Genomic DNA, 15479 nt, shown 5'->3' with positions numbered 1-15479 from the left:
GTGACCACTGGCACATCACCTTCCAAAGTATCAGAAATAACCTTGCCCGGAAACGAAAATCAATTACAACATTTCTGGGACTTACAGATGAAGCCTGCGTCCAAGCAAGTGCAAGCACAGTATTTATCAAGGCTATCCAAAAATTCTTTCAGTATCTTATCCGCTACGGACTACACCGACTTCACTATTTTAGTATTGTGCCTATCATCATCAGAAATCTGCCCAATACTTCCGAAGTAATCAACCTACAGGAGATGACACAGTAGACGGCCCATGCCCCTAAAACAAAGTCAACACCCTCGTCCTGCAAGGGCCAACAGGAACAGGCACTTACCCTCACTGCACGTCTCGGACAACTAAATACAGGAACAGTTACAAGAGGAGGAGACTCCAACCAATTCCACCTACAAAACCTTCTGAGAAGAAACTATGCACTTTTTGAAGAACCAAGAATAAGCAATGCTACAGTAGATGAATATAAGCTACTCCTTGAAGGAAGCAACTTTGAAATTAATGTGAAAAACAGTGACATGGATATACTTATATGCTTTATTGTCAAATATAAATATGCTATCCTCAGTTTAAGAAACTTTTGGAGCTGGCAACTAAGGATAGCATATTCTTTTAATTTACAATAAAGCATATAAACAATGTGATGGCGTTGCCATGGGATCACCTTTAGGACCGACACTAGCCAATGCATTCCTGTGCTTCCACGAAGAGCGATGGCTGGCTGAGTGTCCTACTGATTTTAAACCCTTGTTTTATCGTCGTTATGTTGATGACACCCTTTTGGTTTTTAGATCTACTGATCATGTCCCGTTGTTTCTTAGTTATTTGAATTCACAGCATGGCAACATCAAGTTCACCTGTGACCTAGAAAGTAATAAGTTTAGCATTTTTAGATATAAATATTCTCTGTAGGGACAATAGTTTTGAAACTACCATATACAGGAAGCCAACCTTCACTGGATTATGCATGGAATTTTCCTCATTCCTCCCATTGAGCTATAAACGTAATCTACTTAGCACTCTCACCCATACAGCTTATGAGTTATGCTCGAATTATTTTCACCTTGATAAGGAACTTAATTTTCTTAAAGATTTGTTGTTTAAAAATGGTTTCCCCAAAAGATTCACTGAAACGTACATTGGTAAGGCCCTTAATAAATTCTTTGCTGCTTCAAAGGTCCAAGTCATCACTGTTCCGAAAAACATAATATACTTTCCCATAACATACACGGATCCCCTTGGCTTCACACTGAGGAACAAACTTAAAAAACTTCTAGCTGAACACTTCCCACAAGTGTCACTTAGAGTTGTATTTAAAACCCAAAAAACTATTCAGAGTTTTTTCAAGGTAAAAGACACAATTCCCTCACACTTACAAGCATCCATTGTTTACCTCTTCACGTGTGCCAGCTGTAGGGCGGCATATATAGATAAAACTAAAAAGACACCTAGAGACACAAATCCATGAACACTTTGGTCGTTCAGTTTGAACAGGCCAGTTAATCACCAATCCACCACACTCAGCAATACGGGACCACTCACAACAACACGACCATCCTTTCTCTCATTCCCACTTCACCGTTCTTGGTGGTAGTAGCAATGACACGGACCTTCCCATTATGGAAGCTTTGTACCAATATGGTTTTAACCCTTCAGTCAGTGACATGGCTTCCTGTGAAATGTTTTGTTTTCCACACTAAATTTTTTACAGCATTGCACTTACTATTTTACAGATACGTTTTACTTCCTTACTCCTACCCCATTCATTTTAGATTTTATTACTTAGCCCATTGGTTTACGAACACGGTATTTTAACGTACTTCGTTTTGGTACTTTCATGTTTTTAGTCTTGTTTTGATCGTTATAACATATAAAAATCTTAACTGTGTCTATTTCTCTATTGTAGATTTTGCTCTGAAGATGGAATAAGTACTTTCCGAAACGTCAGCAAATAAAGACCCTAACTTCGCCACGATGTTTGTGTTCTGCCTGGTGACCCTCTTCCAATTACGTCTGCGATTTCCACGCTCCGTGTCTATAGCTATATAAGAGTATATATATATATATATATATATATATCCATCCATCATCCAATCCTATGTTGCCCCACGAGGAGCGTAGGAGCCCGGGGCTAGGCAGTTGGTCCTGACATTTAAGATGAGAGTGACCAGCCTCACTTATCCCTGAATGGCATTACGTGAGCAATAAACCCCAACCATCTCTTGGATATAAACCCTCACCGGCTCAATCCGATTGGAGCACAATAATTACCCAATAAACCACCAGGCGCCAAAATTTGGTTATACTGTATGGTTACCACCCAGCGTAGTAAATGGTTTCCTGGTGTACAGAAAACCATTTGGCTTGTCACTCAGTGTAGAGTCACCCACGGGCAGAAGGAAGAGGAAAGAATGAAGGAATGAAAGACAGAAGAGGGCGTGTAAAGTCAGCCGCAGGCAGAAAGACGAGGAAAGAATGAAGGAAAGACAGAAGAAGATGGAAGGAAAGAAGGATGGAGGAGAGGACAAGGCAGACAACCGAGAGCAGCACTACATTGGGTGAGTGGATGGTGAGCGCCCCCACCTACCACATTGTGTATATATATACATATATATATATATATATATATATATATATATATATATATATATATATATATATATATATATATATATATATATATATATATATATATATATTGCCAGACGCCTCAATCCCGTTTAGGGTGGCCACAAACAAATCGCCTCCAAGTCGCCCTGTCCCCCTCCAGTTCACTGCCCTGCTCCCAACTCACACCACCCTCTCTCATATAAATCTCCACCCCATCCCTCCATCTCATCCTCGGCCTCCCCCGCCCTCTTCCCCCCTCCAGCTCACTCACATACACTCTCTTCGTCAGTCTTTCACCTTCCATCCTCTCCACATGGCCAAACCACCTCAGTGTGTTTCTCATAACGCTTCCTATCACATCCACACCACAACGCTCCTTTATATCCTTATTCGTCAGCCTGTCTCTCCACGTGACTCCACAGGCTCCTCTTAAATAACTCATTTCCACTGCTCTCACTCTTGACTTGTGTCCTTCCAACAATGTCCAAGCTTCACTTTCGTAAGTTAGAGTTGGTATCACAATACTGTCATGTAGTAACTTTTTCACTTCCATGCTCACTTCCCTGTTTCTTATCACTGCTTTCAAAGAACCAGCAACCTTTCTTCCCTGCTGTACCCTTTCAAGCACTTCACCCTCCAAACCTCCATCCTTACTCATTACACTACCCAAGTACTTAAACGTACTCACATTTTCCAATTCCTCACCATCCAACCTTGCTGTACATTCACCAACTTCACCTCTCTCAAAGACCATCACTTTACTCTTCCCTACATTCACCTTTAGATTCCGTTTCTTACACACTCTCTCAAACTCATCCACCAAGCCTTGCAGCTCCCCTTCGTCTTCACTCAACAACACAGTACCATCTGCAAACAACAGTACAGGGAGTTTCCAAACACTATCCACTCTCACCAGGGCTACTCCAACATCCACTACCCTACCTTGTACCTCTTTTATTACCCCATCCATGTACAGATTGAACAACCATGGAGACATGACACATCCCTGTTTCAAACCAACTTTCAAAGAGAAAAATTCACTTAGTTCACCATCCACACGCACTGCAGCCTTCGCACCATCGTATATACTCTTCACAGCATTCAACAACTTCCCATCTACTCCATATATTCTTAACACTTTCCACAATCCTTGTCTATCCACCCTGTCATATGCTTTCACCAAATCCATGAAAGCCGCATACAACTTCTTTCCCTTCTCTAGAAACTTTTCCACTAAAGATCTCAGAATGAATATCTGATCTACACAACCTCTTCCCTTCCTAAAGCCTCCCTGTTCTTCTCCAACTAATTTCTCTGTTCTTTCTCTAACTCTGTCTATAAGTATCCTACCATACACTTTTCCTATTATACTAAGAAGACAAATGCCCCTATGATTACCACACACTTCTTTTTCCCCTTTTCCTTTGTACAAGGGAATAATTATACCTGACTTCCAATCCTCCGGGACTCCACCTTCCTCCCAGGCCAATCTGCACATCTTCCACATCCATTCTACTACTATCTCTCCCCCATGCTTCAGCATTTCACCACACACTCCATCAATTCCTGGGGCTTTCCCCGATTTAACTTTCTTCATTGCTTCCACAACTTCTATCCTACTGATTTCTTCTTGTCTTCTCACCTCCCTCCTTCTCCCAGCCATTCCCCAGTTATATATATATATATATATATATATATATATATATATATATATATATATATCTATCTATCTATCTATATACCTAGGCTGCTTCCCCCAAGGAAAGGGAGGTAGCCGAGACAGGACGACACACTCTCCATTTACTCATCCATTTAAACACATTCATTCACATCTTAGTATATATATATATATATATATATATATATACTGTATCTATCTATCTATAGATCGATAGATAGATAGATACAGTATATATATATATATATATATATATATATATATATATATATATATATATATATATATATATATGTGTGTGTGTGTGTGTGTGTGTGTGTGTGTATATGTGTATATGTATGTGTAAATGTGTGTGTGTGTGTGTGTGTGTGTGTGTGTGTAGCCATAGTATGAATCACTGACGACCCAGAGGGGGGGGGGAGGGATGAGAGAGAGAGTAAAACGCCATAAAATCAGGTAACTGTAGTGTCGCACGAATAACAAATACTTTTAAATATTATTTGGTCCACTAACCTAAACCTTTCACAAAATATTCTCGAACTCGAACCTCTTAACCAATGCCTTTTCCTCGGCTCTTCCACCAAGCTCATTTAATATCAGAAAAAAACTAAGCCAAACGTACCATGTAACCCTGACCTTAAATTCTGCCCTTTGATTTAGACAACTGGCTGATTCCTCTCAAAATTGAACCCCTACATCCTTGCCTAACGCTGAGCCTTTCCACAAAGTTAGGTCTAATTTGGATACATACCGTTTACGTTGACCTTGGTATGTCACTTTGACCTTTGGCCCATTATTCTAAAACAATAGGTCAGTCCTTAGTCTGACCCTCAACACTTTCTCCAATGACAGTAAAATTCTGACCAAAACTGTCTGAAAAAAGTTGTACATCATAATTCGGCACCAGCTTACTTACATGCATTCATAATAAATACCCAGCCAATGCCAAGTATATTGAGGTGCTTGTCGGTATTTATAATTAACAATATGGTTTGAGAACTAAAATTACACGTTTAGCTGGGGGAGAGAAAGAGAGAGAGAGAGAGAGAGAGATTCTGAATTTTCTCATTACACCCCCAGCTGTTTGTCATATCCTTAATAGTCACCATGCTACGTAAAAATTCTTGACACTCCATACAAACTGGATTTATTTTGACACACTCCACTACCTAAATTTTCTTGACACTCCCGACTGTACCTCTTTCACCATCGCTTGACCCAGAGTTTCATCCTTTTGCTTCTTATATCACATAGCTCAGTGGCATAAAAAGATAATACTACGACTCTACATCCTTTCCGTAGCACTTTTTCTTGGCTCGCACCATATTCTAGCTTTAATCTCTTGTCACAGCTCAATGATGATGGATATATGGCAATTTCAGGCCAAGTTAGAGTAAAACTGGTGTTGTTGGATTATTTGTGACACCTGCCTCTGGGTAATTTCCTTATAACTCCATAATAATTGGAAATTTCTGAAAACAACTTTCCCTTAATTGAAGTTTTATGTTACCTTTATTATTTGCATTTCTCCTCTGACACCTCCCACTATACTCCTTTTACTCTTAACTGATCTAAAATTATCATCTATCCATCATGAATGCTTTGTTGTCACCGTAGATTACCACTAGTATTTTACTCTAGTCACGAAGGAGTGCTATGAAAAGTATGTCGAGCTCTAGTACTGCCTTTTTCTACCACTGAGCTACGTGAAATAGGCCACAAAAGGGTAAAATATCTGGACCAAGTAAAGGTGAAATAACCTAGTATAAATTTTTTTCTGTGACATCTCCTAAGTACTTACACATAACTTTGTTCGCGGCAAGAATATAGTAAGAATATAGTATAAACTGCGTTCATGTCATAAAGGAAGTAATGGGGAGTGAGTCTGGCTCCTGCACTAACAAGTATATCCTCGTATCTGAAAAATCATTTTTGAGATAGCACACATTACTCTCAGTGTCCATACCGACATTAATTTTCATGTTTTGTGAGCATTCTCTCTCTCTCTCTCTCTCTCTCTCTCTCTCTCTCTCTCTCTCTCTCTCTCTCTCTCTCTCTCTCTCTCTCTCTCTCTCCTTACACCAGTAATGGGGACGACATACTTTACTGGTTCACTCTTTGTACTGCTAGATGATTTTATTCAGCTTTTGGGATACATCTGGTACTGAAGGGGAAGGGGATACCTATACCTAACACCTTAGTTTGGAATGCTTCCTCGAATGGGGAATAAAAACGTCTGGAAATAGCAAAAATACTATTTAAACAACTCCACTGGACGACTGGGGTTAAGAAGTGAAAGGGATCATGTAATATCACAGTGTGTACAAACTCGCCATTTACTCTGGCATATTCAATAAAGCAGCCTCTGAACGTCGCCTTGGAAGAGGGAATGTGAACTAAAAAATCTGCTCTTATAAAACTGCTGTTGTTTTACCTCTTAGTTCTTATTAACTCAATTATTCATGCTGCCACCGGGGTATTTTATTCAGTTTTAGAATGTTTTTTTTTTAATGAAAGAGGGGTAAATATATCCTTAAGTAGGACTTCCATTGTTAGAGGTGTGTTCTGAATTGAATGAATCCGATGGTACCTAGAAAGGAGACATTGTAATCCATCATGGGAGTAAAGGGGTAAATGGTAATACATCTTGTTGTTGTTGTTGCTGTTGGTGTGGATGTTGTTGTTGTTGCTGTTGTGGTTGTTGTTGTTGCTGAACCATTGTCTGTCTGACAGGGCAGACTCGTCGACCACAGGTTAGTAAATGCTTCTGTGGGGCCGGACTACATGTACAGTACAGTATACGAGTATACACCATGTAAGGATCCGGCGCCCACTTGTGGTAGACAGTGCCTCATCAGAATCGAACCTAGGTCTTCTTCCACGGCGAGGTGCAGTGAAATATGAGGAGGTTTGTCCTGGGTGGAAGCCACTGCTGCTCAACCAAGTATGCACAGCGCCATCACGTGTAGTCTCCTCGATAACGCCAGTTTATTATAAAGTGCAATTTCCACAATTCTTGCTGTCTTGTTGCACAAAATTGGTACCTTCGGCAGAAAAGGCCGAGTGTCTAAGTATCCAAGTCATAAGGTATTTGATAAAATCCAATTCAGCAAACTCTGGTATGATGTAGAAAAGTTTATATCTGTTTCCTATGCCAATAATACAGTATCTTGTGCTTTCCCACCTGCAGGTAACATGTCTCAGCAATGTGGAACTAGAGAGCCAAGTACTTTCTCTACTTTCCGCCCAGTGGACCTTGGTTGAAGGACGTAGTGCCATAAAGAAAACGATTCTCTTCAGAGACTTCAGTGAGGTATGGTTTCAAATACGGAAATGGCTGAATGCTCAAAAGATGAATTGTGAAAGAGAATGCAGGTCCTTAATTTCTGACGAACATTTGTATAACATCAATGGTTATATGACAAGCCTTCATACCTTACCATACAGTAGACTGCAATGGCCAACGTTACAGAGAAGTTTAACGTGTCCTATCATCATTACGTGCTTCAAAAATTAACAATAAAAAAATTAATGCTTGCTTTCTCCTTTGCCATGTAAATTTAAAATGAACCGCCGGAATCTCATATTACGAGACCTACTTTACATTCTCTTCCTTTCTTTCATTCTTTCTTTTTTTTAACTACCTTTTTCTTTCTATGTGTTAGAGAGTGTCAGGTTTTGAAACCTGAATCGGGCACTTGGCACCCTCTTCTTTGGTTTGTAGATAAAATGGTTATATATAGCGGGCACTTGGCACCCTCTTCGTGGGTTGGTAGATAAAATGATTATATACTTAGCGTAAGAGCCAGCTGAGGTAACTGTGGTAAAATGGATGATGCAGTGTCCTTGTTGCAATCACGGAATAGTGATTTTATATATATATATATATATATATATATATATATATCGCCATATTTATGAGTCAGATTACGCAAATCTCTCTCTCTCTCTCTCTCTCTCTCTCTCTCTCTCTCTCTCTCTCTCTCTGCATAAATAGCATGCAGGTGTTTATTAACGAGCTATATGCAGGGAATAATAATGCTAAGGAAAAGTGTTAGGAACCTCCTTCACCAGCAAGAATACTGCCCTAATAACTTTAATATGATCACGTAGTTTTCGTTTTAATCTTGATATCTCCCGAAGAGTTTATTAAGCTACGGGAAGGCCTCTTGTGGTGAAGGGATTAATGAAGATTATTTCTAACCTCTCCACTTCGAATCGTCTCTCCGAAGCTTAAAAAAATGGACATAGCATGACCTGCAAGGATAATGTCCTAAAGTGATGGGATTGAAGGCAATATATCTCTCTTTTTTTTTTACCTGGCTCAAAACTGCCATCATCCCACCTTCAGTACGGAACTATAACAACAGATAAACACTAGTGTATGGTACTATACTCATTTTTTTTTTTTTTAATCGAGGTGAAGATACACTTGACAGTTTATTTATTTATTTATTTTTTTTTATGTGTCCAACTCTGGGCATAGGCTTCATAGCCTGCTTCCAAGGCCCAGTAGTCCTCCTACATGCCATACACCTCTACATGTCACCACTTCGGCGTTAACACCAACCGTCCATATTGAATACATGCTAGGGCTGTCGCATACAGGACTGGCGTATTGGTATTAGCGGGGGTATTTTTACGACATGTCGGCAGGCCTCCTGGTAGATCAGTAAAGTCTGTTTTTCTTACATTCAAATCCTTAAACTGTTCCCTGCCCCTGCGGGATTTGAACCTGGCTCTGGTAGGACTGCAGGCCACCTCTTTACCGACTGAGCTACCGCGTCTCTGCATTCTTCCCAAAGCACGTCTTCGTGACTATACTCAGTTTTTTTTTTTTTTCGCCAAAGATGCACTTGACAGGTAGGTGATAACTGGCTGAATGCAACAGTACTTCAAAATCTTTTTACTCGAAAAAGAGTATGAAGTACTGTTCCATTTAGCCAATCATCACGTACCTGTCAAGTGCATCTTTGCCGAAAAAAAAAAAAAAATGAGTATAGTCACGAAAACGTGCATTAGGAACAATGCAGAGAGGCGGTAACTCAGTCGGTAGAGAGGTGGCCTGCAGTCCTACCAGACCCAGGTTCAAATCCTGCTGGGGCAGGGAACAGTTTAAGGATTTGAATTTAAGTGACAACATATATCTGAAAGGGAAACTTGGTTTTAATGATATTGGGACATGTTACATTCAGTCAATCATCACCAACCTGTCAAGTGCATCTTCGCCGAAATAAAACAAAAAATTGTTTAGTCACGAAGACATGCCTTGGGAAGAATGCAGAGACACAGTAGAACTTATTCTCACACTGTGCTACTTAAAACTGCAGCAAAGAGGACGAATATCTGCGTCAAGGTAGGCTGATCAATCTATAGTCTACCATTTACCGTTGACTTAAAGCAAAAATGGACGTCGGGAAAGGCGACTCATGACAAGCATTCACTGTACATTGGTGGTTTATACAGGAATTTCGTCTCAGTTATTTCCATTCCACCATATTGTTCTGTCCATCATTATTGTGATACTCGTATTTTTACCAGCATGAGACAGATTAAGCGCCATGATCTAAAGTACTCCCTCTCATGTAAGGTGAATGTCGGAAACTGGGTTTGATGATGATGGTGGTACTCTTCTGCCCTTGAGTGAAATTCTCAAACATAACTACGATCGATTCTCTTTCATTCTCATAATCTGTTTTTGCAGGAAAGACAAGAAGAGGAGAATGGAGAATCTTCCCATACCTCCACTTCTTCCTTAAAAAAAAAAAAAAAAAAAAAAAATCCGAGTTACGGCAGGAATCTATCATAAATATGTTCGAGAATCCCACGCCATGGCAATAGCACATCAGTAATAATATTTTATGTTTATGCTATTGTTATAAAGTTCTGGAGACAGATTCCGACCCCTACTAAACATTGAGTCTCCTTCAACATCCCCCATGAAGGTTGTGACGAATACTGAAATGCTGAACTACTTGTAAATCTCAGTAACCCCTGCAGAAAGTACTATGATGTACCGCAATGTATTATATTTATTCTTTCTAGTACCGGCTGACTTTATTCAGGTAATAAGAGACTTGTCGAGCTGGAGAAAATACATGCAATCTCCATGAACTCTTTCACAAACTACGATATTTTTCAGTGTTAATTAAGTCGGGTATTTGGTTAGACAGTCTATATGAACACATCATCGTACGAAATGGTTGAAGTTTAACCATATTTTCCCACTGAACAGAAGGCAGCATGTCTGTGTTACTCCCACTTCCATGTTTCGGAAAATTAGTGTCAGGCAACGTTCCCTCCTAATAAATACAGAAACCTCTCTTTGGGTCTCCTCCAAGTGAACAAAACTTTTCGTCAGTAGCAGAAAATATGTGAAGGACAGCTGCCATAAGAAACCAGTAAACGGGAGAGTTGTACTAACCCTAGGGAAGGCATAACCACAGGGTGATAGTTATTGTTCTGTTGTTTCTCTTGACACCATTCCCCATCTTTCCCACCGGATAATACCCGCAGTCTCTTTCACCGTTGTTAAGGGTTGTTTTCTAAATGGTTGATATATCCTACAAGTTAATTTTTTAAAATGGTATAGGATCTGCAAAAGCAGTAACGAAGCCTTAAAGTTAATTTTTCCGTGGAACTTTCGAAAGTCTTGATGGCAATTGGACGGTAACCTAATAATAATAATAATAATAACGAAGACTTATTTTCTTCTTGAAATCTTGCGGGTATTAAATTTCCCATGTTACCTGCCTCCGTCTAACTCCTCTTATTCTTGTTACTATACTCATTCCTTTACACATAGGCCAATAATCCTCCAGTATTTCACATTTCCTTCCATACGATTCTTCCTGTTTTACCTATTGCCATGTTATTATTATTATTATTATTATTATTATTATTATAATTTTTGCTGAGATCCATCTGACTGGAGGGATGAAAAATAATGTCTTTTATTTCTTCAGCACGATTCCCTTGATCAGTAGGTCGGAAGTAGTGGAAGCGACGAAGAAGATTAAGCTGGGAAAGGCCCCAGGAATTGATGGAGTGTGTGGTGAAATGCTTAGGTATGGGGGTGAGATTGTTGTGGAGTGGATATGGAAGTTGTGTAGATTGGCTTGGGAAGAGGGAAGGGTTCCAGAGGACTGGAAATCAGGTATAATTGTTCCTCTGTACAAAGGAAAAGGGGAGAGAGAAGTATGTGGTAACCATAGGGGTATTTGCCTTCTTAGTGTGACTGGTAAAATATATGGTAGAATACTCATTGATAGGGTTAGGCATATGACAGAGGAGCTAGTTGGAGAAGAACAAGGGGGATTTAGGAAGGGAAAAGGGTGTGTAGATCAGATATTTGTTCTAAGATGTTTAGTGGAGAAGTATCTAGAGAAGGGAAGGAAAGTGTATGCTGCCTTCATGGACTTGGAGAAAGCTTATGACAGAATAGATAGGCAAGGTATGTGGAAGGTATTAAGAATATATGGAGTGGAGGGGAAATTGTTGAGTGCTGTGAAGAGTATGTACGAGGGAGCTAGGGCTACGGTGCGAGTGGATGGTGAGCTGAGTGAGTTCTTTGATCTCAATGTGGGACTGAAACAGGGGTGTGTGATGTCTCCATGGCTGTTTAATATATATATGGATGGGGTTGTAAAGGAGATGCAAGGTAGGGCAGTGGATGTGGGGCTGGCCCTAATGAATGAGGGTGAGATTTGGAAGCTTCCGGTGTTGCTGTTTGCTGATGATACAGTATTGTTGAGTGAAGATGAATGGGAGTTGCAAGGTTTGGTGAATGAATTTGGGACAGTGTGTAGGAGGAGGAAGCTGAAAGTTAATTTAAAGAAAAGTAAAGTTATGGTGTTTGAGAGGAATGAAGTCACAGAGTGTGCAGTGAGGTTGGATGGTGAGGATATGGAGAACGTGAGTGCATTCAAGTACTTGGGTAGTGTGATGAGTAAGGATGGAACTTTGGGGGATGAAGTACGTGAAAGGGTACAGCAGGGAAGAAAGGTTGTTGGTACACTGAAAGCAGTGATGAGAAATAGGGAGGTGAGTATGGAAGTTAAGAAGTCACTGCATGATGGTATTGTGATCCCTACCCTGACGTATGGAAGCGAGGCGTGGACCTTGCAAGAGGGGAACAAGTCAAGAGTGACAGCAGTGGAAATGAGTTACTTGAGAGGAGCATGTGGAGTGACGTGGAGGGACAGGTTGACGAATGAAGAAGTGAAGGAACGTTGTGGGGTAGATGTGGATGTGGTTGAAAAGATTAGGAGAAATACACTGAGGTGGTTTGGACATGTGAAGAGAATGGAGAATGAAAGACTGACTAAGAGGGTGTATGTAGGTGAGGTGGAGGGAGGGAGAGGGAGGGGTAGACCGAGGATGAGATGGAGGGATGGAGTTGAGAGGTATATGAGGGAGGGGGGGTGAGTTGGAGGGAGGGTAGTCAAATGGTGGGTGACAGAGTGACTTGGAGGCGTTTTGTCTGCGGCCACCCTTTGCGGGATTAGGGCGTCGGGCTATAGATAGATAGATAGATAGACGATTCCCTTTTTCTTTCTTATTTATGCTACTGTCAGGGGATCATAACGGATTTAGGTGAAAACTTTGTTTGCTGATGGAGTTTATTATAGTCTCTGTACAGTACATACTTTATGTTAACAGTACCACAAGTGCTTGTGATAATCCACAAATTAGTAGTTTTGCAGTAATACCACATGGAATATCATCTACACGGCTCAGTAATGCTGGGATATTTTACACCGATGAACATGGTGCTATAAAACATATATGCAGATTCCAATGAGCAAGGATAGAAAAATCTATGAATAAATTGTCAACGAGAGGTGTGTGGACGTTTACACAGGGAAGGTGGGTGGATTCTAGTTACTTTGGCCAGATTACTCACTTTCCCTTGACATCAGCTGGGACTCCCTTAGATTGATTACAGTTTGTAATCTGAATACCTCTTAACGCTTACAGTAATCTATTGTAGTGTGAAAGACTGATGGTGCGAATATTAGTGTTAGTGTAATGCCTCCAAATAAAACATCGAATATATCTGCATCTTAGCACAGGTAGCCAAGCATTTAGAATAATTTAAGCAGCTGTTGTGTTTCCAGGAGATGGTAAGGGGAGAGGCAGGGCTAAGCGGTATATTGTGGGGAAAGGGGGAATTTTAGCATAAGGGCTGTAACAGATTTCACTTTTCAGATGTAGTGTATTACCTACAGAATTGCTTAATTATCACAGACATGATGACGCCATTGTGTCTATGTACTTTATATACGAAGTAGTAGGTGTATAACTATCAGACCTGGGAAGCACTACAATGAGTGTGAAAGCAAAGTATGGCTACATGGGTAAAATCTAGACTTACAGTCATTTACCCTTGGCTAGAAATGCATAAATACAGAAAATCAGTGACCAAGCAGAAATTGTCTCACTTGAGTCTTCATACTGGTTTCTGACCTCTTCCCTTCTGGTATCCTATTCTGTCCTTAGAGCTGGAGGAAAAAGAATGTAGTCCAAGTATTTCCTGATTGTTCATGAGACTGAAATAGATGGCATAATGTGAGCAGGGAATCACCATACCCATAAGCTATGTTGGAGGCGTCTGATATGCCTTCTATGAATGCTAAGGGACAATTGAAATCAGGTAGATTTATATGGAACGTAGAAGGTATACATAAGAGTATAATTTATAAACTGAAAGATAGTGAAGGTGTTATAGGATGAATGCAAGATATCATGGCACTGTATGTACCTGAAGTTGGTGCATTAATAACGAAAGAATTACCATATAATTTTTCGTGGCAGGCATGGGGATGGATGAGCCGTGTGGCACTGGAGTTTGAGAAGTCAGACCATCACCCAGAATGGTTCAATGTTTACAACCAAGTGGAGGTGACCTGGACCACCCATGACAGTAAAGCAATCACATCAAATGAGGTGCGCATGGCTAACTTCTGTGACGATGTCTTCAAAGCTCTCAATAAGTAGCAACATTGAGTTTCCTTGGATGTCTTGGCAAATTTCGCGTCTTCCATTGAGACTGATAGATAAATTCTTCCATGACGATTTTGAAATTTTCAGAAACTACCACTATGATTTTCATGTTTGATTTTCATTATGATTTTTTTTTTTATATAGACAATGAATGGAGGAAGGATAAACAAAAGAAAAAAAATAAGTCCATGTGCCTAAAGGCACCCTCCATTCATAAAATATTTATAACAACTGGATTTGAATTGAAGTGGATTAAATGTTTGTGGGAAACAACTCCCGGGAAGTGAATTCCAGAGAGTAGTAGTTCTGGGGATAAATGAATTTTCATAAGCAGAGGTTCTGCATTGCAGGGGAGAGAGTGTAAGTTCATGGGCGTTCCCAGCTACCCGAGTATTTCAGGAGAAAATGTGAAGGGGAGGCACAATTGAAGCCAGTTCGTCAGAGCACTTACGGTAAAAAAATCTATAAAATAATGCTAAAGAAGCAACATCTCTACGTACTGATATAATGGAGGAATGTCCTCCGTAATAGCAGGATTATTGATTAATCTAGTGGCTTTATTTTGAATATTATCCAACTGCCTCAATGCAACCGCTCCACATCCACTCCACAGTGGTGAACAGTATTCGATCTGAGAACGCACATGACTTTTGTATATTGTGGCCATCTGCTCGTCAGTGAAGAAATCACGAACTCTGTATATAAGTCCCAGTTTTTTAGAAGCATTTTAGCACAATTTAGTATTGTGATCCCTACCCTGACGTATGGAAGCGAGGTGTTGACCTTGTAAGAGGGGAACAAGTCAAGAGTGAGAGCAGTGGAAATAAGTTACTTGAGAGAAGCATGTGGAGTGACGTGGAGGGACAGGTTGACGAATGAAGAAGTGAAGGAACGTTGTGGGGTAGATGTGGATGTGGTTGAAAAGATTAGGAGAAATACACTGAGGTGGTTTGGACATGTGGAGAGAATGGAGAATGAAAGACTGACTAAGAGGGTGTATGTAGGTGAGGTGGAGGGAGGGAGAGGGAGGGGTAGACCGAGGATGAGGTGGAGGGATGGAGTTGAGAGGTATATGAGGGAGGGGGGGGTGAGTTGGGGGGAGGGGAGTCCAATGGTGGGTGACAGAGTGACTTGGAGGCGTTTTGTCTGCGGCCACCCTTTGCGGGATTAGGGC

General features: G+C 40.5%; 1 pseudogene; it reads left to right on the top strand.

The window, feature by feature from the left end:
* The first annotated feature begins 666 nt into the window (after positions 1 to 666).
* On the top strand, positions 667 to 14299 carry LOC145415106 (putative pterin-4-alpha-carbinolamine dehydratase pseudogene; annotated as a pseudogene).
* The last annotated feature ends 1180 nt before the right edge of the window (positions 14300 to 15479 follow it).

The sequence above is a fragment of the Coenobita brevimanus genome, chromosome 13 (genome assembly GCF_032717465.1).
Source record: "Coenobita brevimanus isolate Jiangsu-jjx chromosome 13, ASM3271746v2, whole genome shotgun sequence".
NCBI classification, from domain to species: Eukaryota; Metazoa; Arthropoda; class Malacostraca; order Decapoda; family Coenobitidae; genus Coenobita; species Coenobita brevimanus.
This window is presented reverse-complemented; position numbering and strand designations above follow the sequence as displayed.